This window comes from Nomascus leucogenys, chromosome 16, assembly GCF_006542625.1.
Source record: "Nomascus leucogenys isolate Asia chromosome 16, Asia_NLE_v1, whole genome shotgun sequence".
NCBI lineage: Eukaryota > Metazoa > Chordata > Mammalia > Primates > Hylobatidae > Nomascus > Nomascus leucogenys.
This window is the reverse complement of record NC_044396.1, coordinates 61,001,294-61,027,654: the sequence shown is the minus strand read 5'-3', so window position 1 is coordinate 61,027,654 and position 26,361 is coordinate 61,001,294.

Sequence of the window (26,361 nt, the reverse complement as noted above, 5' to 3'; positions counted from 1 at the left end):
GGAAATTCAGCATATCAATTGTATTTTTCAAAAGATTCTCTCATGAGATTTATCTAATTTTTGAGTTTTCCTAGTACATTTTAAATATGACTTAATTAACCAAAAAAAAAATGTATTTAGACACAGAGACCGCGTTTAGTGAGTAAAATAGATGTTACTATGGTTCAGAAAAACAAATTAATTGGCCCGGACCAAGGTTTCCTAGAAACTTGTCTTGTAGAGTTCAAGATTGGAATCAAATTTGTTCAAAAGACTAATTCACCTGACATATAAACACATGCCCTCCTTGATTCTAGAGAACAGACAAATACACATTGTTGCAGATACTTCCAGGTGCCTGACCAATAGTCATTTTTTTCTTCCTTTTATAACCCTAGGGAGAATGCCTTGATGATAAACTAAATTTCCCAGGCTTCTTGCATACCTGAAAGTTAAATGAATTCAGACCTCATTGAGTGGGGCTTCCAGGAAGGTCACATTGTCCTCTTCCACTACCCTACTTCTAAGCTGGAGCTCAAGCAGAAATCTAGGTCGATGAGGGAAGGTGACAGTGGAAACACATACCACATGGATTAGTCAGCTTGGGCTGCCAAAACAAAATACTGTAGACTGAGTGGCATAAACAACAGGAATTTATTTCTCACAGTACTGGAGACCAGGAAGTTCAAGATCAAGGTACCAGCCAATTCAGTTTCCTGGTGAAGACCCCCTTCCTAGCTTGTGGATGGCTGCCCTCTCTTTATGTCCTCTCTACAGCCTTTGCTGGGTTCCTGCATGTGGAGAAAGAATGCAAGCTCTCTATTGTCTTTTCTTATGGGGCACTAAGTCCATCATGAGGGCCTTACCCTCTAACCTCATCTAACTCTAATTACCTCCCAAAGGTGCCATCTCCAAATACCATCACTTTGGGGGTTGGGGGGTCAATATACAAGTTTGTGGGGGACACAGATATTTAGTCCATAACACTAAGATTTCCAGCACAGAAAGATAGAAGGAATATGGGGCCCTGGTGACTTGGGAGCTGCCATGTCAGCCTCAAAACACCTGACTCTTGATTTCTACTACTAGAGAGAAAAATAAACTTTTGTTATGTATATGCCACTGTTATTTCCAGTCTCTGACATAGCAACTGAATGCAAATCCTAACTGACAGAGACAAACATGCTATGTAATAAAGAAAAAGATACTTTGAGGCAAATGTCACAAATTATATATAAATATATGCACATACACATTACATTCAATAATGTAATGTACACACATAATATGTATATGTAATATGTAATAATGTACACACAGATACATAGATACACACATACACATGCCATATAATATATATGGTATACCTCACACACATACACACACATATATTTATATACATACATACAAATTATTTTGTATGTCCCCTGAAATTGTTAGGATGGACAAACTTGACCTAGTTACCCAATTGTAATTGCTGTGGAATATTTGCTGTGCTGAAGTGACAAGTGCTATTCCAATTTGTTGGTCATGCCACTAGTAATGCTCATTTTAAAAACATAAATAAAATGATTTTATTTTTCATGTGTTCAGCCTTAGGAAGGAAATCATTTAAATTTGTTCAGTGGAAAAATGCAGATTGCCATTTTTATTTACTTTTTAAAATAAGTGAACTAGGGATTTCAAATTATAATTTCCACAGGAGTAGAAACCAAGGGAAAAATCAGCGTTTAAAACAAGGGATAATAATTTGCCGCATCTTTGGATGGTCACACTTTATTTTGAAAGGGTGATATTAGAATTACTTTCCATTCTTTCTCCATCTGTCAGGCTATATTTTACTTGGATTATATCAGTAGAATTATATTTTTAGTTAGAAACTCTTTCAAAGCAAATTGCATTTAATTAGAAAATAAGTGAAGGAAGCATGTCACACTTAGTGATTTGAGGCCACTTCAGTCATCAGAGTGTGAAAATCATTTCTCCAGATGGCAGCTTCCTGCTTAGCTGAGACCATGATAACCACAGTAGGTTTTTTTAAAAATCATATTTACTTATATGTGTGTGTAATTAATTTTTAATTGCATGAATTCTTGACAAAAATAAAGTCAAACACCAAGGAATTATATTTGTAAAGAAAAAGGCATCAGTGATCTCCTTTGGGAAGCATTTTTCAAGGCAAAATATCATGGTGTTGACCTTCACCTTTTTTAGGTTGACAAGTGGTGATTAACTACATAAAAGCATAGTTCCATGTAATGCAATTTGAAAATGTAGCAGGGCTTAAAGGCCAGTGGAAATAATATATCAAGACTTCTAAGTTTTAGCAAACAATTTTCTTACGTTAATAGGCAATAGATATTTTCTATGTGTGTAAGAGAAATAAAGAAGAATGTACTGGCAGTTTTAAAAAGTACTGCTTTAGATTTAGCGTTTTAAAATAACAATAACCACTAACTGCCAAGAATTATGCTGGGTGCTCAGATTACAAGGCTGGGTGAAACTGGAAGTGATTTCTGCCCTCAAAGAAACAAGACAGACAATCACCTAGTCATATATTTATATAGTTCTATCACTTTTTGAAACTAAATGCAGGCAGTTGTGACAGCATATCTTAAATCCAGTATATTATTATTATTATTATTTTATTTATTTATTTATTTATTTATTTATTTATTTGAGACGGAATCTCGCTCTTGTTGCACAGGCTGGAGTGCAGTGGTGCGATCTCGGCTCACTGCAACCTCTGCCTCCCATGTTCAAGTGGTTCTCCTGCCTCAGCCTCCTGAGTAGCTGGGATTTCAGGCAACCGCCACCACGCCCAGCTAATTTTTGTATTTTTAGTAGAGACAGGGTTTTGCCATGTTGGCCAGGCTGGTCTTGAACTGATCTCACGTGATCCACCCACCTCTGCCTCCCAAAGTGCGGGGATTACAGGCCTGAGCCACCACGCCTGGCCGAGAGATCCAATGTATTCTAAGGGATCAGAGGAGACTTCATTTTAGGTGTAACATTGAAATAAAATCTCAAGTGTGACTAGGGATTAACTGGGCAAAAGTGGGAAAGAACTAAGAGGAGGCCTATGTGGCTGTATGTCAAAAAGCAAAGGGGAAAAAAGGCCCAAGATGATTCTGGAGAGATCATATAGGGCATTTAGCTTGGGTTAGGGTCTTTATCTTTATTCTAGGAATACAAGAAAATCTCCAGCATTTTAAGCAGAAATGTGAAATAATCGGATTTACGTTTTAAATGATTACCCTAGCTGTGGTATAGACCCTACCCACCACAAAGCATTGAATGGAAGAGGCCAAATGCAGACCTAGTGAAATCATAAAGAAAAACATTGATGAATTTCCTTGTGAATAAAAGAAAATTGGCCAGGCGCAGTGGCTCACGCCTGTAATCCCAGCACTTTGGGAGGCTGAGGCGGGTGGATCGCCTGAGGTCAGGAGTTCAAGACCAGCCTGGCCAACATAGTGAAACCCCGTCTCTACTAAAAATATAAAAAATTAACTAGGCGTGGTGGCGGGTGCCTGTAATCCCAGCTACTAGGGAGTCTGAGGCAGGAGAATCGCTTGAACCTAGGAGGTGGAGGTTGCAGTGAGCTGAGATCATGCCATTGCACTCCAGCCTGGGCAATAAGAGTGAAACGCTGCCTCAAAAAAAAAAAAAAAAAAAGAAAAGAAAAAAATAAAATTAATCCCAAACATTATATTTTATTCAGACATTCCTCCTGTCTCCCTAGGTATAGAAATAAAGCTGCATATAGTGTACACAAAAACAGTATAATCAAAGGAACTAGAGGAAAACAGTCTTTAAAGAATGATAATAAGACCTCACAACAGACTTCTCGTCAGCAAAGTAGATGTGTGAAGAAAATAAAATATTTTTAAACTACTGAATCAAAATACTGATCAATGTTGAATTCTATGGGAACTACGATTCAAAAGTGAATGTAAACTAAAGGTCATTTCTAACATACTATGAGAGTTTTTCTACTTGCATACACTTACTGAAAGAACTAAAGAATACATATTTCAGCAAGAAGGAATTAATTAGAAGAAAGGGGCTGAATGTAAGAAGCAATGATAAGTAAAGAAACTGAGAAAGATATTAACAGATGTGAACAACGTAAAAATAGTATTATGGATGATAAAAGAAAAACTTCAGCTGAATTAAATTTAAAGGCGTTTACTTGAGCAATGAACAGGCAGCCACTAGAATCACAGCAAATTCACGGAGACCCCAAGGGTGCCTCACGGTCAGAACAAATATATAGACAAAAAAGGTAAAGTGACATACAGGAATTGGAAGTGACATACAGGTACAGAAACAGTGAGATTGGTTACAGCTCGGTATTTGCCTTATTTGAACGCAGTTTGAACATTCAGCAGTCTATAAGTGGTAGAAGTATAGCCGCTGAGACTGGCCAACACTCAGCTATTGTTACAGGCGCTACTTACTACTAAGTTAGGTTTTCAATTTTGTTTGACTGTTAAGCTAGGTTACAGTTCATCCACAAGGACTCAAATATAGAAGTACGGAGTCCTTCTCAGGCCATATTTAGTTTGCTTTAACAGGGATTTAAAAACAAAGTAAAGTACAACTAAAGAAAATAGTAATTTTTTAAGACAGAGAAGGGTGGTCATATTTGTAGAATTTAAGATCATTTTTATAAAGGATGAATGCAGAACTATAGACAAAATTAAGATATATTGATAGTGGTTATGATTTGAATTACTCCCCTTCAAAATTCAGGTGTTGTCAATGTGATAGTATTAAGAGGTGGGGCCTTTAAGAGATGATTAGGCCATGAGAGCTCCTCCTCCATTAATGGGATTAAGGCCATTTTAAAAGAGGCTTCAGGCAGCAGCCTTTGGCTAGGTTGTCCTTCTTCCTTCTGCCGTACGAGAAAACTGTAGCAAAAGGCCCTCACCAGACAAAACCTGCTGGCACCTTAATCTCGGACGTCCCAGCCTCCAGAACTGTAAGAAATAAATTTCTGTTCTTTATAAATTACTCATTCTCAGAAATTTTATTATAGCAACACAAAATGGACTAAGACAATATTTAAGTGAAGTCTGTATGTTATAAATCTAAGGATTATCACAAAATAGTAGAAATAACATGGATAATATCCCAAATGAATTTAAAGCAAAGAGAAGAAAAAATCAAAACTTGGCAAATCCAAAAGAAAGTAGAAAACAAGACCAAAAAAAGCAAAAAAAAATGTAAATAGGAAACTTAATACGAGACAAAAAAGTAATCAAGAATCACAACGAATATAAATAGAAGATTATATACAGATTATTTAAAAAGCTCTCACAATTTCTCCAACACTTCAACCTCAACCCACATAATGGATTTATCGTTAGAATGGCTGGTTTGAGCAGGAGGTCTGGCTCAACTTCGTGGAGCTGGCATTTCATTTTTCAGAGAGTGAATTTAGAAAGCCTTGGATATGCTTCTGGTTAAAAGGCTTCCATACTTCAGTGGCAAAAAGTGAAATGTATATTTTTTGCTTATAGTTTAGATTTCAATGGGATTATGTCAATTTTTTATAATTTTCTGTAGACTAAATCACACCCTAAAACATATGGGCATAATTTTACAATTTCTTCTCCTTAGTGAAATCTCTTTGCAGAACAGATATAATTGACCTAATATTTCAGAGAGTCTCTAAATATATAAGAATGGAGTCAGCATGCAAGATTTTCAAATCCCCTGAGGAGGGGAGAAGTGGCTCTTAGATGGATGAACATGCAGAGATCATTAGTGGTTTCATGGTACCTTTTTGTTTACTAACTGTACTTCCTATTTATCTGCAATCTTATCACTGAGAAAGTTCATAAAGCTTCAAAGTACCTGCTCATTTATATTGTCCTATTCTCTACAAGAGGTCCTAAATTCTGTTCTGATTCACATGATATGATAGTGTCTTCTGGGTCAAATGAAATCAATCTTGCTACTCGGGCCCTAGCTATTTTCACCAGGTTTTTGTACGTGATCTGAAAGAATGTTTATAATGTCTGAAGGTAAGATAGGTCAGGTGTCCCTGAGACTCCAGTTAAATGGTAACAACCTGGCCAATCACATCGTTTCTTCTCATTAGGGTAAAGTTAATAGATAAAGTAGGACGAGGAGAAGAAAGAGCAGTTGTCTTTCCAAACAATGCTTAGCCATTGTTCCAGTACTCATGATGGCTGTTGTACATCTCAGTCTTGCATGGTCTGAGTGCAATGTAACATTCCTGTACATGCTACCCTATGGGGAGAATTCCTACCATAAACCTACTAAAAGTAATTTGTGTGTAATTTTTCCTTGTGACCCTAAGGATCCCGAAAATTCCAATCAGGAAAACGTATCTAGGGAAGGGATACGAGTGAGGGAAATTCCAGCCTTGAATATTGTAAACCAAGACTGGAGCATATTTTAGAATGCCAGATTGATATGGTTTGGCTCTGTGTTCCCACCCAAATCTCACCTTGAATTGCAATAATCCCCACCTGTCAAGGGCAGACCCAGATGGAGATAATTGAATCATGGGGGCAGTTTCCCCCGTGCTGTTCTCATGATAGTGAGTTCTCGTGAGATCTAATGGTTTTATAAGGTGCTTTCCCCTTCACTCGGTTCTCATTCTCTCTTCAGCTGCCCTGTGAACAAGTGCCTTCTTCCATGATCATAAGTTTCTGAGTCCTGTCCAGCCACGTGAAACTGTGAGTCAATTAAACCTCTTTTCTTTTACCCAGTCGGGCAGTTCTTTAAAGCAGCGTGAGAACAGACTACTACACAGGTGTTGGAGCAGGTGTCTCTAGGTCTCTAAGATCAGAACAAGGCTTGCAGCAAGATGGTCTTAACTTGGAACAAAAGCTTGATTTCTTTCCTCTGCCTGCAACCAGAGGGAGATAACCTCATAATGGGATTGTTTCAGGGACAAGTAGCTTTTGGGAGTAAAGAGCCAGTGCAGAATATGCCCAAAATATTCCTTTAGAGGTGGTTTTCTCTAAGTTTTAGAGAAACATTATTTTGCCTCTTTTCATAGCACTGACGCAGAGTTACTAAATGTATTTTTTCCCAAGTTGTTAGAAATGAGTCATAAAATAAATGACTTGTGTTTGACTTTCAAGTGTTTCTAGCACCAAGCATTAGCAGTAAATGAAATCCTTCTAATATTTTCTATGGGTGGAAATGTGTCAGATTCCCATGGCTTTTAGGTTAAACTAGAGTCAATTTAAATTTAGTATGTTTCATCACATATAAAGCAAGTTTACTCAGAAACTATCAAGCATGTGTCAAGGTGTTATCTGAAAGTCAGAAAATTCACTTTGTGCTTCATAAATAAGTACAGATGAATTACTTCCCTCCTCTATCTCTTTAAAACAAATGTATTTTGTTGAATGCCTTGGGCATTCATCCCAGAATGAGAGAACACAGAATGTTTTAATTAAAAGAAAAAAAAAACCTAAGAGATCAGCTAGCGTAATCCATTAATTTTACAAAGGAGGAAAGCAAGGCACAGAGGTAGGTTTCTCTCTTGGGGATCACACAAAAAGCTAGTAGCCTAAATACTGGTCTCATGACACCCATTCCCATAGTCTTTGAACCATAAAATTATTCTGCTGTCAGTAGCATTAAATGTTTCCTCTCCACCCATGCTGAGGATGTAAATTCCCCATAAAAACGGAATTGATGTGATCTTTTTCCTGCTTCAGAAATGTTTTCCAGGTTTGTTCTCCCGCTTACCCCTTCATGTCACATTCCTTTCTATGGATATCTGAAAATTTGTCCAGTTGCCTGACTATGGGGTACAGTCTATTTCCCAGTCCCTGTGAAAGGAGGACCTATTAAATGAGCTGCCCTGGCTTTGCATTAGGTCTCTCCCTACAGGCTTCCTCTCCCTTGGGCTCTTCTGTTTCAGCCTTACTTATTTCAGCTCTGAAACAGGTGATGTCACACCACTGTACCAGATCCTGCTCACTGTCAGGACCTTGGATTTTGAGCTTGTTCCTAGACTCAGCTCAGCCTAATATCCTGGGATAATCAGGGAAGTCTTACCTATGTCCATATCGGTACTTGATAAGCCATCTGAAGCCTGTGTTCTTTCCTCAGTAGAATAGTACTACTTAAATAATCTGTAAAATATTTAGAATATGAATAATTTCTAAAAGAAACAAAGCCATCCATACTTTTCTGTTTTGAGACACAGTGTTACTTGCTCACCCAGGCTGGAGTGCAGTGGTGTAATCACGGCTCACTGCAGCCTCAACCTCCCGGGCACAAGTGATTCTCCCATCGTGGCCTCCAGAGTAGTTAGAACTACAGGTGCATGCCACCACACCCAAATGATTTTTTTTGTATTGTTTTAGAGACAGGGTCTTGCAATTTTGCCCAGGCTGATCTTGAAATCCAGGACTTAAGCGATCGACCAAGCTTTGCCAGAGTGCAAAGGTAATCCCTTTGCACTTACTCTATTTCAAGACCTTGGCTAGGTTTTCAAGATAAAGCAGGAAAAAGTAAAGAAAAGGCTCTAAATTGTGAAATTTACAGTCTGAAGAACCAGACTGTACATGGGCGATTACAATACAGGATAATGGAAGAGAAGGGAAGAGAGTGTGCTGTAAGACCAGGGCATCAAACTTGGGTACTCAAGGAAGCCTATCTCAATGAAATAATATCTTAGCTGAGGCCTGAAGGATGTAAAAGACTTAACAGATAGAAGAGTGAAGTGGGGAAGTGCTTCAGGTAGAGGGTACAGCTTTGGCAAGGGTCTAAGGTGTAAGAGAATAGTCTGTGTGAAGAAATAAAAGAAGTTCAGTATGTTTGAAGTATAGAATGGAGGGCAGTTAGTGGAAACAGTTTGAGTATTCTGGAGTGAGATCTTGCAGAGCCTTATAAACCACAGAGGAGAGTTGGGGCTTAGTTCTAGGAGTGATGGTGTGCTCTTACAGAGTGTTAAGCACTGGGGTGACATGACCCAATTTGCCTCAAAAGAATCAGTTTGGCTACAATATGATGGGTGGATGGGATGGAGACAAATCCAGAAGCAGAAATGCTATTTTATGGATATTTGAATAATTGAGGCAAGAGATAATTTTGATCTAGAAAAGAGTCAAGGCTGCAATGATAGAGAGAAAAAGACATATTCAATAAATTTTTAGAAGGTATAATAAATTTAATTCTACATTTCTTTCTGGAGGCTTCTTGTTTCTCTTTCTTTTATCAATAATTCTCTCCTCCATGTCAAGCTGCCTTTCACATGGCTGAAAACTACAGCTCTCAGCTTAATGTCATCTTCTCAGAGAGGACTTTCCTGACCATCCTATTTAAAATGGCTCCCGTCCTCACTCTGTCAGAGTACCGACTTAGTTCCTTCATAAAAGAATCAAAACGTAACTATTTTATTTATTTGCAATGATATAATTAGTGTCTGTTTTCCCCACTAGACAGTAAGCTTCATGAATTCAGGTACCATGTTTATTTTTTTCCATATGGAATACCCAGGGTCTGACTAGTTTCTGGCATACAGCAGGTGCTGAATAAATTTGCTGAACATGAATGTGGGCGGTAGATTGAAGATTCAAGGACACCCAGATGTCTGGCTTGAATACCATTAACTGAGATAGAGAATGCTACAAAAGGAACGGGTTTGGAGGGATATAAGATATGCTCAGTTTTGGACATGTTGATTTTGAGGTGCTGTGGTGCCGTGAGATTTCGCAGTAGAAATGTCTATCAGGAAACAGAAAACATAGATCTGGGGTTTAGGAAAGAGCTCTAAACTGGAGATATATATCTCCAGAAATAGATATATTTCAGAGCTTTGCTCAATATTTATATGTTGTTTTTTGCAATAGAGAATCATACATAACTTGATTTTTCCAACTTAAATGTATATCTTGAGGCTTTCCGTGTTCTTAATATTCTTTTACATTATTTTCGTGATTGAATAATGTTCCATTGGGCAATTGTGTCATAGTTATTTAACTAATTGTCTTTCGTTGGATATTTAGATTGCTAACAGTTTTCGTTATTGAGTGTAATCTGTAATGGACAATCTTCAGCTAAGACATGGTTCTCACTAGTGAGTAATTCTTGAAAAGTGTTTTCTAGAAGTGGAATGGCTAAATAAATGAACATACAAAATTTTATGGTTTCATACTGTAGCAGGATAATATTTTCGATGTATAGATTTATCCTTATACTTAGAATCCACTTATTTGCCCTCCTTCCTTGCCTGCTTCACACTTCATTCAAGCAACTTGGCTATGGCACCCAAAGAAATAATGTGTTTGTATCTGAAAACAAAGAAAAAAATGGAATGCTAGCTTTTTTTTCTTAAAAGCCTGAAGCTTTAGAGAGACAAATAATTGTTGGCAAAGGGGAAGGAGAAGAGATGGAGGGGAATTTCACCACTTCATTACAATTAGAACTTGGTACAGAAATAAGTTGAATACACACACACACACACACACACACACACACACACACACACACACACATATCTTGAACCCTACTCTTGCAGACTGATATTGATATTCTTATTAATGCCTATTGCCAAATTATGAGAATATTTTTAGTCCATAAATTTAGAAGACTTTGTACCCAAAGACCTAGGTTATTTTTTAGAATTAGTATGTATTTTTAAAAATTAAAATCTGAATAAAAATTTAAAAATCTAATAACATTAATTCTTTTATTCATTTCAAAATAAATCACAAGTCTAATAACAATCAAATTTTCTTTGATATTTCACAGATTCTCTAATGTGATATCTTCTCAAACGTTTCAAATACCTTAAGTAACAAAAAAAAAATCACAATAATTATTTCAATTTTTCTCAGAAGCTGAAAAGTATTAATAACATGGATTTGGTATGCTTTTTCTTTATCTCTATGTTTATTTTACACCTCCTCAGGATTATATAAATATTTATCACCCATATATTGTCCACCAGTAGTTCCATGCAACTTGGAACAAACTGAATTGAGACATAGAATTTGAGGAAATCCTCCCTCATCACCTAATAAGATGAAGTCTTTCTTAGACTTACAGTAATCAAACCTTTGAAATCCATGCATTTTCTTACAAATAACTACTTCCTACTTTTTACAATCAGATTTATTGAGGTATAATTTACAAAAAAACAAAATGTATCCATTTCAAGTGTCAAATTTGATTGTTTTGACAAATATATACAGTATATATATAAATATATAGTAAGTATATATTATATGTATATATAGTAAATATATATTATATGTAGTAATATATACTGTATATATAGTAGATACATACTGTGTATATACTAAATATATATACTATATTTCACAAATATATATATATACAAAAATATATATATACACACCACTTACAGTCATGACTGTAGAACATTTTCATCATCTTGAAAGATTTTCTTGTGCCTCTTTAAAGTCAATCTCTTTCCTTTGTCCTGCCTGCTAGAAGTCAGTGATCTGCTTCTGTCACTACAAACCTGTGCCTTTTCTAGAATTTCATAGAAATGAAATCATACAGAATACAGTCATCTGTGTTTAGCTTTATTCCCTTGCTTAATGCTCTTTAGATTTATCTAACTTGCACATATCAGCAGTACGTCTTTATATTGGTGGCTAGTATTTCATTGAATGGATATACCATAATTTTTAAATTGATCCTTCAGTTAATGGGCATTTGAATTGCTTCCAGTTTTCTTTTTTACTATTATGAATAATGTCGCTATGGTCACTGGACTACAAGCCTTTGTATCAACATACAGCATGTTTTTATTTATCCTGAGTAAATACATGGGATTATAGTTTCTTCTTGTATGGTAAGTGTATATTTCACTGTAAAAAAATACCAAACTATTTCCTATGTGGCTGTACCATTTTGTATTCCTACTGTCAATGTTGGAGAGTTCCAACAGCATTCTTACCAACAGTTGGTCTTTGTCCAGAATTTGTACTGATTGTATGATGCTGCTATCTGGTGTCTTCATTTTTGAAAATTACATATCAATATTTCAAACATACTGGCAGTAACAGTACTGCTTAAGAAATACAAGTATCAGGGTGTTGGATCAAAGTCCCTTACTCCCTTACATTCAATAAGAACATTCCTCAAGACACACCACTACAGTATCAGTACAGGATAGAGTTATATGAAGCAATTTGCAGGAGTTCTGACATAGCTGCAGAAGTAATTCCCACTGAATAAAGTGATTTAATTAGAATTAGGGAGCTCTGTTCGTTCCTTCACTTAGGTTTGAGGTGTCTAAGTTCAAATATGTGTCAGTGAATTTTTCTCCATTGTACTCCATCCTATAATTTCTTAATTAATAAGACCGGCTAGTGATAATCTCTTGTCTTATAGCATTTTTCTTCTCCCTTTATCAAGTTAATGTGTAGATTTGTGTAATCTGTATATTTGTGTGGTCTACTTCTGCTAGAAATAAAAGAAGACAGAAGCTCAGCTGTAGAGTGCCGTCTGTCTGAAAATGTTCATGTTTCTAGACAGATGCTATACACCATAAGATACCCAGACCTCTCCAAAAGCTAAAGTAAGACCTCCAAAGTCAAATTCTGGACGGAGGTTGCAGTTTTAGGCCCTTTAAGCTCATCTTCTTGGGCCATGGTTTGCTGTGGCTATGAAAATGGATACTTATATGCAAGAATATTATTCAATATTTTAATGAGGAAAGTGTTTTATGTATGTATATGTGCACTTGTGAATGCTTAAATAGGCACTAGTTAAAAGAAAAAAAGTGTTCTTTGTATTTGAATTGAGAGATCCAAGGCTTAATTCTCACTATCAGGGCAGGCATGAGTTCAATAAAAATTTTCAAAGTTCTCTCCACCCCTAGGACTCTCAGAACTCCAAAGGCTATAGTTATAAAACAAAGGAGAGTCCTGGTACCAGTAACAATTTACTTCAAACTTAGTGTGTTCCTGCCAAGTTTGAAGCCCAGGGAGTTTAAAAATCATTCACAGTTTTTCATTAACTTTGACTTTAAAAAACACTAGAGATGTAGTTTTAAAAATATTGTACCTATTAAGGTTAACGTAAGTGCAAATGAATCATTGAGATCATTAGAACCTGGAATCGGGGTGGGAGTGAGATGGGGCTCAGGAACATCCTGCCTTGTGCCCCAGAACATCACAGCCACCATCACAAACAGTTGGAATGAAGCTGTGACACCAGCTGCCTAGTTTTGAAAGTGATAAAGAAAGATTTTGAATTCACTGTGGTAAAACTTAGGCTTTCATGCTAAATCCTCCTCTCCTCCTGCTTGTTTCCCTTTTTAGGAGGCTTGTGGCTGACCACCTGGTGTTCTGAATCATTAATTCACGGGATACATTCTGTCAGGAATAACGTGTAACAGGCAGCCTGGCAACTGCCATCCAAACCCTTCCAGCTCCCCATTCACTTTAATTCATTTCAGTAATTATTTATTGTACACATACTATCACGCCCAGCCTGGTGCTAGGCAATGGGGCTTTCAAATGAACTAGAGCATATAATTCTTACCCCGGAGATTTAAAAAATTTATTGGATGCTGCATTTATTTAGAAACAGTAGATGAATTATAGCATGAAACAGAAAAATTTCAAAATTTTTTTGTGCATCAAAGCATTTTGAGAATAACAAAATGGGGAAGAATTAGCTTCAGTTCTTGAGGACCTGCCAGTCGACAGGTGCTGTATAGATATAGACACTGGGTGCCTTTCATGTGTCATTTCATTTAATTCTCAAAGCTAAGTTAGAAGAAAGGTATGAAAACTCCTACATTACACATGAGAAAAATTGAGATCTGGGGAAAGACTGGTTTCCTAATCTTTCTCACTGCAAAGAAAGGTGATTGAGTGGGTTAGAGAAACCACCAGGACCTCCAGGGAAGAACAAAGTGTCAGGTGTCTGGGGCATGTATAGGAGCGTCAAGAAAAATCAAAGATATTAAAAGCCAGATGAGATGGGTCCCAGAAAACCAGAAGATAAAAAGGCCACAGATCTACCATCTGAAATCCATATTAAATTACTAAAAAGACCTATCCTATAGGAATTGAGGGAACATGGTGTCAATGAGCACACAGAAAATCACCAATAAGAAGACTTTACTGGGAAGGCAGTTCTGGAACAAAGTTCTGGTTGTTCATGATTTCAAGGTGGTAGAAATCCATCTTGCAGTCAGAAATCAAGCAACTGAGAATGGCAGAGTCAGGGGTGGAATTTCTGGGAAGAAGAAAGCTAACAGTGTCTGATAGACCACATTTTTCCAATTTGACATGTCTCTAATAACTCCCTTTAATTTACATTTTTTGAAGAAGCCTTGAAAAAAGTCATGTCCATTATGCTTCTCAATTATAATAATTATCTCAAATTAACTGATACGCTCTTTAGGCTATCAAATCTAAATATTTTGTGCTTTCAGTTTGTGAAGGCATTCTGGGCCTAAGAACTGTTGTTGTTTTAATATATTGGCTATCAGATGAGAAAATCAGAGGCACAAACATTTAGCTCTACAGAGAACAGAATAATGAGAAATTTGTTACCTGCTTAAATCCTCTAGGTGACGCACTTGAAATTTCATGGTTTTTCTCTTAAATATAATTTTCCTTGTGTTGCTGAATTCATTTCAAACAGAAGCTTCAATCTAGCAAAGATCTCAGTCAGAAAGAGATGTCTCTCCAATTAAGGTTATTATATTCTACTTGGAAACTAGGACCAGTGGCACAGGTGGTATTAAGAGTTTCTGAGTAATGACTGCAAAGTACTTCAAAGTACTGTTGTGTCTGCCAGGGTCACCGGAGTGCTGAGTGTACTAGATCATTGTGTAGGAAGCCAAAATAGATTCAAGTGCATCGTTAATTGACTTTAACAATGCAGCTGCTTTCAAAAGGGTACCAATTAGCTGGAGACAAAGAGAACCACAGACAACTTTAATATACATTTGAAAATATTATAGCCTTTTATGACTACTGCTTTTTCCTAGAAAAAGGGAAACATTAATACTTTTTCATTTGAAATTCCTGTTTATTTGGAAATAATCACAACATGTTATTTAATTTGAGGAGGCAATCATGTAGAGCAATGATACTGACAAAGAAGGCAAAAATTTGAACTACCTCTAATTCTGTATTTTGCAGAAACTTTATATAATTCTGTATTTTAGTATATCCTTATATATTGGTTGCAGTAAAATTGGCTCCTTCCCCTAGCCAAAATTCTGCGTTCACCCTGATGATTGAGAAAATGTCTAAATCAGCAACTCTTAAACTGAAAGCTAAACATTAATCACCCAAAGAGCCAGTTTAAAATGCTGATTCTCAGCCAGCGCAGTGGCTCATGCCTGTAATTACAGCACTTTGGAAGGCCAAGGCGGGCAGACGACGAGGTAAAGAGATCAAGACCATCTTGGCCAACATGGTGAAACCCTGTCTCCACTAAAAATACAAAAATTAGCTGGATGTGGTGGTGTGTGCCTGTAGTCCCAGCTACAGGAGGCTGAGGCAGGAGAATCGCTTGAACCTGGGAGGCGGAGGTTGCATTGAGCCAAGATGGCACCACTGCACTCCAGCCTGGCAACAGAGCGAGACCCCATCTCAAAAAAAAAAAAAAAAAAAAAAAAAAGGCTGATTCTCCCAGTCATTCTGATGCAGGTAGGCCACAAAATACACATTAAAAGTTAAATAAATGCCAATGTAGACTTGAATTAATAACGAAAATACTTGTGTCTTACTAAAAGCACTATCAATCTTTCTAGCCCCTTGATGGGATGTGATATGAAGTGGTAGCAGTAGCTCTGTGTTTAAACCCAAACTTAGTTTCCATTGACTTTATCATCTACTGGTTTAATGATTCAGGAGATCTTTATTTCACCTTTAAAATAAAGTTGTATTGTCCATAAAGTGAAAGAATCTATGTTGTGAAAGTAAATGAAATAATATCCATAAATCACTTAATGCCTGCCACACAAATGTTACTCCATACATTCTTGATTTCTCTTTTGTCTTGATTTTGTTATTTGACCAAGTTATTTTGCTTCTACTTTTATCTATTGAGTTCTCACAGGAAGAATCCTAAAAGAAATACTATGGGACATCCATCTTTCCAAACATTCTGTGATACTCTCACTGCTCTCCAGAGAGAGTCAGCATATCTGAGCATACACTGTAACCAGGTGAGCTGGGTTGTTTCTTACCAACTCAGCACCAGCAGCACTATGCCCTTCCAAGGCTGAGAACTACATTTCCCAAAATCCCATTCCCTCTATGGTTCTGGCTTAGAGGCTGCTAAAGAGAGGAACTGTGACTAGAGGGCCAAAGTGAAGAGGCAACCCTATTCCCAGAAGGTGTGGTGGAAAAGCTTTCCATGGACAACTCTGTGGGTTCCTGGTTTTGGATCATGGTGACGGGGAGCAGCAGCTACTCAGACTCCTGGGTGAGCTCCAGCTTCTCTGCCCACTCCAGTGCTTCAGGCTAAAGTCATCAGGGACTGTTTCCCAATCCTCCAGCTGCAGCCTGCCAAACATCCACTTCCCTAGTGACTTCTACATTTGTGTAAGCCTTCATCCCTCTGTTAATTTTCTTATTCCATTGATACTTATGGTGATTCTGGCTTTCCAATCAAACATTGACTGATGTGCTGGAGCAGCAGTCCCCAGCCTTTTTGGCACCAGGAACCAGTTTTGTGGAAGACAATTTTTCAATGGAGCTGGGGTGGGGGGATGATTTTGGGATGAAACTATTCCACCTCAGATCATCAGGCATTAGTTAGATTCTCATAAGGAGCACACAGCCTAGATCCCTCACATGCACAGTTTACACTAGGGTTTGTGCTCCTGTGAGAATCTAATGCTGCTGCTCATCTGACAGGAGGTGGAGCTCAGGCAGTAATGCTTGTTGCCCGCCACTCACCTCCTGCTGTGTGGCCTGATTCCTAACAGGCTATTGACTGGTCCAGCCTTGAGAGTTGGGTACCCCTGCAATGGAGTACCCTGGCACTTACTCTTACATTATGTCTCCTGGCTAATGTGTTTTCTAGCAAATACTTATTTGATATAAGGTACCCCAACCCACATTCCAATTCTCTTGAAATATCCCCAGGAGAATACATCTGCTTTCAAGCAGTCTGGTTTTATTTCACCTTTAATATGCTGGTATTCATTATTATGCTTCATAAAAATTGAGCATCAAGTGTGTCAGGATAATGACAGGGCCACACTAAAAGTGCGGTCTAGGTCAAAACAAGCTTTAAGGCTTCTTCAATCCTAAAATTGTAAGTGGAAATGTTTAAAGAACTGGCATTGACATTTAAACTAGCTACTGGGCATTTGATTCTAACATTTCAATCATTATTTTCAATTTTATCTCATCAATTTCTTATATTTGGCAAATAGTATAGAACTTTTTTTTTTTCAAATACTGGCTCTAAAGTAAAACCTAAAATAAACCAAACTTTGCTTCCCAGATGATGAATCTATTGTCTTTCAAAAACCTCCTCAAGTTAGGCAGACTAAGACATCTTCCTATCCACCAATGGAATGATTAGTTTTATCCCTTATCAATGCTAGATCTGACTGCCAGATGTATCACTCATTTCACACCATAAAATGCTGTATTTTGTCAAAGATGATTATATGACCTATGATCAAATTAGGTAAAATTTTTCTGTGGAGTAACAACAATCATAGACACAAGACTGATCATTCTTGTTCATGCTATTCTGCTTTTAGTATTTTCTTATTTGCTTTGTTCTCACTTTAGCCTAGTAGAGACCTAATGTATAGAATACCTATTATGATCCAGAAACATTTCAAGAAGATAGGCACATGTTAATCATTCACATTAGGCATCATTATCTTCATGTATGGGGTGGGCTAAGTGAGGCTAAGAAAAGTTAATGAATTTGCCCAAGGTATGTAGCTAGAACATAGAAGAGATAATTATTCAATCCTTGATTTGTTTGATTCTGAAATGAGTGTAATCCCTACTCTTCCAGCCTGCTTTATATTATGTCTTATTATTTTCTAAGAAAAAATACTGCAGAAAGAAGAATTGCTTGTGATCCAGCAAGCTGAACCAAGAATAAAATTGAACGTTCAGTTGTTGCTCCTTTATCTCTTTAGGAGACTTTATTGAAAATGAAGTCCTATGTACCAGGACCCCTTCCTTCCCACGCATCTTGCACAGTGGAGTCACAATAATTATTTTTTCTGCCAATCTGTAGAAAGTTTGAGCATTGCATGCCAGCAGGCACTCTTTGTAAGTGAAGCATTAGCTGATTCCTGATGCCTTATGGGATATTCTTCAATATTTCAGCTAGAACATACTCATTTCAGAGTTCCTCTCCTGGTCATTTTTTAAAAGAAAATATTAAATAAAATATAATTAAAAGCTCTGTCTATATTGCAAAGTTTATCTTTCACTGTGGTCAGAATAATAGCGAACAGACAGTTGCAATTCAGTATCCATGAATGAGTACCTTTGTAGTGACAGTCTTATGACCAACAGGGAGTGCTAAACATTCCCTATGTCATCAGACCTATTCCCCCTAGGTAGAAGTGCCTGAGGAGGAGGGCTGGTATGGGGTAAGCCAACCACCACAGTGCTTCTGGGTAGAGATTCAGTATGAGAAGCAATACTTAAGAACCCTTGTCTCTATTGAAATGCCCTTTTATGTCTGGATTTCCTCATTTGGGGATTATGATCTCAGCTCCATTTATGGAGGTTTTCCCAGCACACATCATTCAGTAAAATAGGTTTGGGACTACCTCATACTGGTAGACATGGAAGTCCTCAGGGCGGACAACTTCATTTGGTTGTGCTATGCTTCTTTCCTCCTGACCGGCACAACTTCAAGTGCTAAGACAGTGGATGAGACTTGGGTAAAGGGCCCTAATAGCCCAGAGTTTACTCTAGGTCAAAACGTTCCACTAGATATTTTACTTGGGTATTAATGGGAATTACAGAGCTAAAAGAATTCAGATACACAGAGAATATAATATCTCAGCTGTGAATATTCACAACATACAATAGCAACTTAATGCATTTGAAAAGTTTTAAGGAAGACTCCTTACCTTTGTTTAATACTGTTTTCCAAATTTGAGCACTGAATATTATGATTTATACTTTCTTGGATAAATTGTGCTGCTTGGGACATAAAGTTTGGAAAAACCTTACTTGGGTATTAGACTAGAGGGGCAACAGGAGGTCGCAAGACCCATGCCAGGACCAGGAGTGCCACATAGGAATCTAGGTCCAAAGTCCTGTCTCACACACACACACACACACACACACACACACACACACACACGCACACGCAGTTTGTACTCTGCCTTTTTCCCAGGAACCTAAGGTACAGACTGCCTAGATGCCAGAAGGCCATAGCACACCGCACGTAGCATATAGCACATCTATACAGATATAGAAAAGACACATCTTTTAGCCTCTGGTTTTGTTTTGAAGATAAATCAATTCTAACTGAATTGCATGTATTTTATGCTTTCAATCCTGTTCATTTGCTATCTTTTGTTACATTCAGTAACATCTTGACAAAACATTGATTTGTTTTGTCTAGCTTTCTTGCCTCCTGCAATATTAGTCTGGAAAAAAATTTGAGGGGGCAGGAGCTAGAGTAATTTCTCCTGGAATAGTCACCCATCTCAGGCATGCAGCAGTCAGCCAATTGCCCTTCATTGCACGAATTGTTCATTCTGAGTGTACCTGATTGTTCCTTTCTGATAATTGGTGAGATAGCTTCCTTAGACTGAGAATGTTCTATTATAGGTAAGGACAAATGATTAAAAATCACACACAGATATTAGATGCTGGGTTAGGCCTTTAACAAAAAGTGTTTTTTTTTTAATGGAGGTGGCTATTAATTAAGCAATATGTATTTAAGTATGTCTTACTTGTAAATATGTAACTATAGTTATTTAAATGTACAAATTAGTTTTATTTGTTTTATGGAAAGTAAATAAGTGTCAACATTTTCATGTGAGTGCAGGTCAAGTTATATTATTTATATATTGGAATATATAGTGAAGTTTATTTTCTTATCTAAAGAGAAAAAAATGGTAAAAGAATATCGATGACCCTGAGGTGAAATACCTTCAAAGCAGAGAAAAATGTGTTCTCTAAAAGTTTAGCTAATAAAACACATATATAAAAGTCTGACATCTTAATGGCTGAGGAAATGAACAGTACTTATGTCTCTCAGTACTGGACCCATGTTGGATGTCATAACCAAAGCAAACTGCAGTCTAATCAGACACAGGAAACAGTTGGTACTAGATTTATCACAATCAGTTGTTATTTCCAGACTGAAGCAACATCCATTTGGTTGTGTGCTGTTTTGTATATGAATATACACTATATATTGCCATGCAGGGAAGATGAAGTCTTAAAGAGAAGATGCAAAAGTCATTCTCTCTGCAGGGAGAGTCTTGGTTGATGAAGCCAAGCACTGTGCTCTTGACAGGCTGTCCCTGGAGTGGGGAACCTAAAGTGAGTACTTTAGGTTGCCTCAGCTCTGACAGACTTAAGATGACCTAAATCCCTGTGTTCTGTTTCGGTACTGACCAGGCAAAACTTTGATTTTACACTGGCTGCCCATACAGCTTACTTATTGTGAGAGTGCACATACCTGGGGGTAGGAACATTCCTGTCAGTTTTTCTAGTGTCAAATCATCTTTGGATATTAAAAAAAAATCCAGTCTCTATATTTGCAAAGTTGAGAATCCTTGTTTTTCAGATGTAGTGAATCCAATCTAGGTATTCTTCTTAAAACTACCTAAATGAATAGAAGCTTTCCAAAGCTGCCATCTGTTTTGCCAAATAATCTTTTCCAACCTACTAAACATTGTACATTTCATCTCCCAGACAAGTTGACCGCAATAATACTCATTGTAAAATAATTTTCTTTTAATGATTAATGTATTAATCATTGTTGTTAGTTCTGACCATCTCCTTTTTCATAGGTAATATTATCCTATATTAGTAAAATCCTTTACTCTCACAATATTCCCCTTTACAGAAAATTAATTATAAGTCAAATTCCCCAAATTACTTTATTTATTCCCAAGATTTCTCCTTTCTTGCTTTGTAATTTCCTCAAGTAATTATTATATATTGTCATGCCAAATAATTATACATATATGTATATAGAAAGATAGATATTTTGCTAATTCATTCACTATTAAAGTAAAATAGACATTTTTGGTTGCTTGGAACCGAGTAGTGAGAGGAAGGAAATAAAACGAACCCAGTACATGATCAAAAGTACAAAATTGGGCTAGATGATGTCCATAGCTTCCCTATTCAGCTTAAAATGTATCAATCTAACAAAGAAAATCATACAAATGTAGAAAAACAGTGAGAGATATTAAGAAGGGGTATAGAGATGGGAGTAGACCCCTGCCAATATCATTGTCATTATCTAAAACTCTTCAAATAAAACAGCATAAATGAATAAATAAATAGCTTTACTGGATTGCAAATAAACATATCCCTCCATTAATCCTGCCTCCACACACACCATCAATTTCAATACCATTCTCTTCATACTCAACTTTTAGCACAGGAAGGCATATCAAGGGAAATCTTATTTATAAGACCATAAATTAAGGGGATGCTAGAGGGACGGAGAGAATGGGGTAGGTCAGGGAGATTTTTAGGAAGCAGTCTAGATAGGATGAAGAATTGGATGCTGGGGAAAAGGTAAAGAGAGCAGTTTAGAATAACTTCCAGGGTACTTAGTGCCTTGCATGGTTAACAGAATGTCATGAGGAAGACAGGACAATACACAGATCGGGGGGAAATGATTGTTTAATTCTCAAATAGCTTTATTGAGATGTAATTCACATACTGTGCAATTCATCCATCGAAGGTTTATAAATAAATGATTTTTAGTGTATGCAAAGATACATGCAACTATCACCATAGTCAATTTTAGAATATTTTTGTCAAGAAGAGAAAAGAAACTCCGTATCCTTAAGTTCTCACTCCTTCCCCCACCCCATATCCCTCTTTCTTTCTCTACCAGCCACAAACACTCAAGCAACCACTAATATACTCTGTCTCTATAGATTCTGAGCTTTTATATGAATGGAATCATGTGGTATGTGGCCTTTTTGTAATGGGTTTCTTTCATTTAGCATGACGTTTTCCAGGTTCATTCACATTTTATCATGTAGCAGTACTCTATTCCTTTTTATGACCAACTGGTATCTCATTGTATGAATATGCTGCATTTAATTTATTTATCTATTTAATTTAATTTATCCATTTAATTTATCATTTATCCATTAATGAATTTTGGGCTGTTTCCACCTTTTAGCTATTATAAATAATATGAATTGCCATAAGCATTCATGTACAACTTTCTGTGTGGATATATGCTTTCATTTCTTATATATATATATGTATATATCTAGGAGTGAAAATGCTGGATCCTATGGTAACTCTATGTTCAATCATCTGAGGAGATGCCAGTCTGTTTTTAAAAGAGGCTGAATCATTTTACATTCTCACCAGCAGTGTGTATGAGTTTCCATTTCTCCATATCCTCATCAATACTTGCTATCTGACTTTTCGTTCTAGCCAGCTAGTGGGTATGAAATGGTATATTGATCTTGTATCCTGCAATCTTGATAAACTTGCTTATCAGTTCTAATAATTTTTAGTGGATTCATTATTTTCTATGTACAAGATTACATCTGGCAATATTGATATTTTTTTCTTGTCTTATTTTCCTGGTGGAGAATCTCCAGTGCAACATTGAGTAGAGGTGGTGAGAGTGGACATTTTTCCCTTGACCTTAGGAAGAAACCAGCCAGTCTTTCACCATTGAGTGTGATGTTAGCTATAAGATTTTTGTAGCTCCCCTTTATTAGAATAAGGAAGCTCCCTTCTATTCCTATGTTTTATGACTATTTTATCATGATAGGTATGGATTTTATCAAATGTTTTCTCTGCTTCTATTGAGATGATCATGTGTAATTTTTGTTTTTTATTTTATTGTTACATGTATATATGTATATCACATATATAATATAATTGATATGGTTTGGCTGTGTCACCATCCAAATCTCATCTTGTATTCCCCCATATTGTAGGAGGGACCCAGTGGAAGGATAATTGAATCATGGTGGCAGGTCTTTCCCATGCTGTTCTCATGATAGTGAATAAGTATCATTAGATCTGATGATTTTATAAAAAGGAATTCCCCTGCACAAGCTCTCTCTTTGCCTGCTGCCATCCATGTAAGACATGACTTGTTCCTCCTTGCCTTCTGCCATGATTGTGAGGTCTCCCCAGCCATGTAGAACTGTAGGTCCATTAAATCTCTTTCTTTTGTAAATTGCCCAGTCTCAGGTATGTCTTTATCAGCAGCATGAAAAAAGACAAATACAATATTGTAATATAATAAATAATTAAATAAACATAATAATTAATTTAGTTAATACTAATTAAATGACAATATAATAAATTTTCTCTTATTTTCCTATTTTCTTAATTTGAACTCAATTTTATTTATTTGAACTCTAATCTTTATTCATTCCTTACTTTTGCTTGCTTTTAGCTTTACTTTGCTTTTTTCCAGTGTCTTAAGTTGGAAGTTAGGCTGATTTGAGATCTTTATTTTTAATGTTGGTGTTTACAGCTATAACTTTCCCTCTAAACACTGCTTTATCTGCATCCCTTAATATCTATAATACATGTTAATATATAGTTATATATATTTATTGTTTTATATATTTATATGTAATTATATATTATATAAATAAACATTATATATTATAGCAATATCTTATTACTATAACAATATATTATTATAACAACATATTAATAATATATTCTTATAACAATAAGTATATAGTAAATATAATAATATGTTGTAACCCATATTGTATATAACATATATAGTATATTATATATAACAATAAATATTAAATACTGTTATATATAACAATATACTTCTTTTATATATATCAATATAGAATATATAACAATAAATATACATATAACACATATATAGTTATTATACATATACATAACACATATATAGTTATATATGTGTTATATATAACTGTATACATAACTATATATAGTTACATATGTGTTATATATAACTATATACATAACTATATATAGTTATATGTGTGTTATATGTATGCTTATTGTTTTATATTTGTTTTATATATATATATATATATATATATTTCATTGAGTTTCAGATGTTAAACTAGCCTTGTATCTCCAAGATAAATTCCACTTGGTCATGATGTATAATTAGTTTTATATGTTGCTAGATTTTGTTTACTAGTATTCTGTTGAGAATTTTGTGTCCGTATTAATAAGGTATATTGGTCTGTAGTTCGTTTTTTCTCTAATGATATCTTTGTATGATTTGGTACCAGGATAATACTGAAATAAAATCAGTATTATACTCAGTATACCAGGCCTCATAAAATGAGTTGGGAAGTGCTTTTCTTTGAATTTGTAGTAAAATTAAATTATGAAGACATCGCAGTCTGGGATTTTCTTTGTGGGTTGTCGGTTTGTTTTGTTTTGATTTGTTTTGCTAATTCAACGTTTTCACTTGTTATGGGCTAATCAAATTGTCTATTTCTACTTGAATCAGTTTTGGTGGTTTGAACCTTTCTAGGAATTTGACCATTTCATCTAGGTTACTTAACTTGTTGGAATACAAATTATTTATGGTATTCCTTTATACTCCTTTTTACTTTTGTGAGGTTGGTAAAAATGTCCCCTCTTTCATTTCTGATTCTGGTAATTTGAGTCTTCTCTCTTTTTTTTTTTTAATTAAACTAGCTAAAAGTTTCTCTGTTTTATTGCTCTTTTCAAAAACCAAGTTTTGGCATAATTAATTTTCTCTTATTGTCCTGTTTTCTTAAGTTGAACTTAATTTTATTAAATTGAACTCTAATCTTTATTCGTTCCTTAATTTTGATTGCTTTAGCTTTACTTTGCTCTTCTTTTTCCAGTGTCTTAAGGTAGAAGTCAGGTTATTGATTTGAGATCTTTCTTTATTTTTAATGTAGGTGTTTACAGCTATAACTTTCCTTCTAAACACGGTTTCATCTGCATCCCTTAAGTTTTGATATGCTATGTCTTTATTTTTATTCATGTCAACATATTTTTGATTTCCATCTGGATTTTGTCTTGACTTGTTAATGATTTAGGCGTGTCTTGTTTAATTTTTACGTATTTGTGTCTTTCCTAATTTTTTCCGTATAATTGATTTCTTATTTCATCCCATTATAGCTGAAGGAAATGTTTTGTATTTTTTATTCTTTTTAAAATTTATTGAGGTTTGTTTTATGGCCTCACATATGGTCTATTCTGGAAAATGGCCCATGTGTACTTGAGAAGAATAATACATTCTATTTCTGTTGGGTAGAGTGTTCTATAGATGCCTATTAGGTCTAGTTGGACTACAGTGTTGCACAAGTCTTCTGTTTCCTTGTTGCTCATTTGTCTGGTTCTTCTATTTATTACTGAAAATAGGATATTGACATTTCCATCTTCTATTGTTAAATTGTGTCTTCACTTAAGTCAATGATTGTTTCATGTATTTTAGTGCTCCTTTATTGGGCTCATATATTTTTATAATTGTTATCTCTTCCTGATGAATTGACCCTTTTATTACCTCTCTTTATCTCAAGTGACATGTTTGTTATAATCTGAAATTACTATAGCTGCTTCAGGCTTCCTGTGGTTGCTTTTTGCATGATATATCTTTTTCCATCCTTTTACTTCAATCAATTTGTATCTTTGAATATTGAGTGTTTCTCTTATAGATAATATATAGTTGGATCATGCTTTTTTATCTAATTTGATAATCTCTGGTTTTTATTGGATTGTTTTATCATCATTTACTGTTATGATTGATATAATTGGTTTTATAGCTGCCATTTTATTTCTTGCTTTCTTTGTCACATGTCTTTTTTGCTCCTCTGGTCCTCCTTTACTGCTTTCCTTTGCAATGAGTGAATATTTTCGAATGTAGCATTATAATTTCATCAATTTTTTTTTCACTATTTTGAGTTTGTTTTTCCTGGTGGTCTCTCTAGGGTTTACCATAGATAGCTTCAGATTTATATTTGCTAAGTTTCAATAATACATAAAGTGCTGCTTCTATATAGCTCTACTCCATTTCCCCCCTTTTGTGGTACTATTATTATACATATTACATCTACTAATGTTAGAAATACAACAATACATTGATATATTTACTGCTTAACCATCTGTCATTGTTTCTTTAATCCATTACAGCTTTGCTCCCACCCACTTCCTTTATGCTCTTGTTGGCAAATACATTACATATTTATTATATTTCTATTTATTACAGTCCCAACAATAT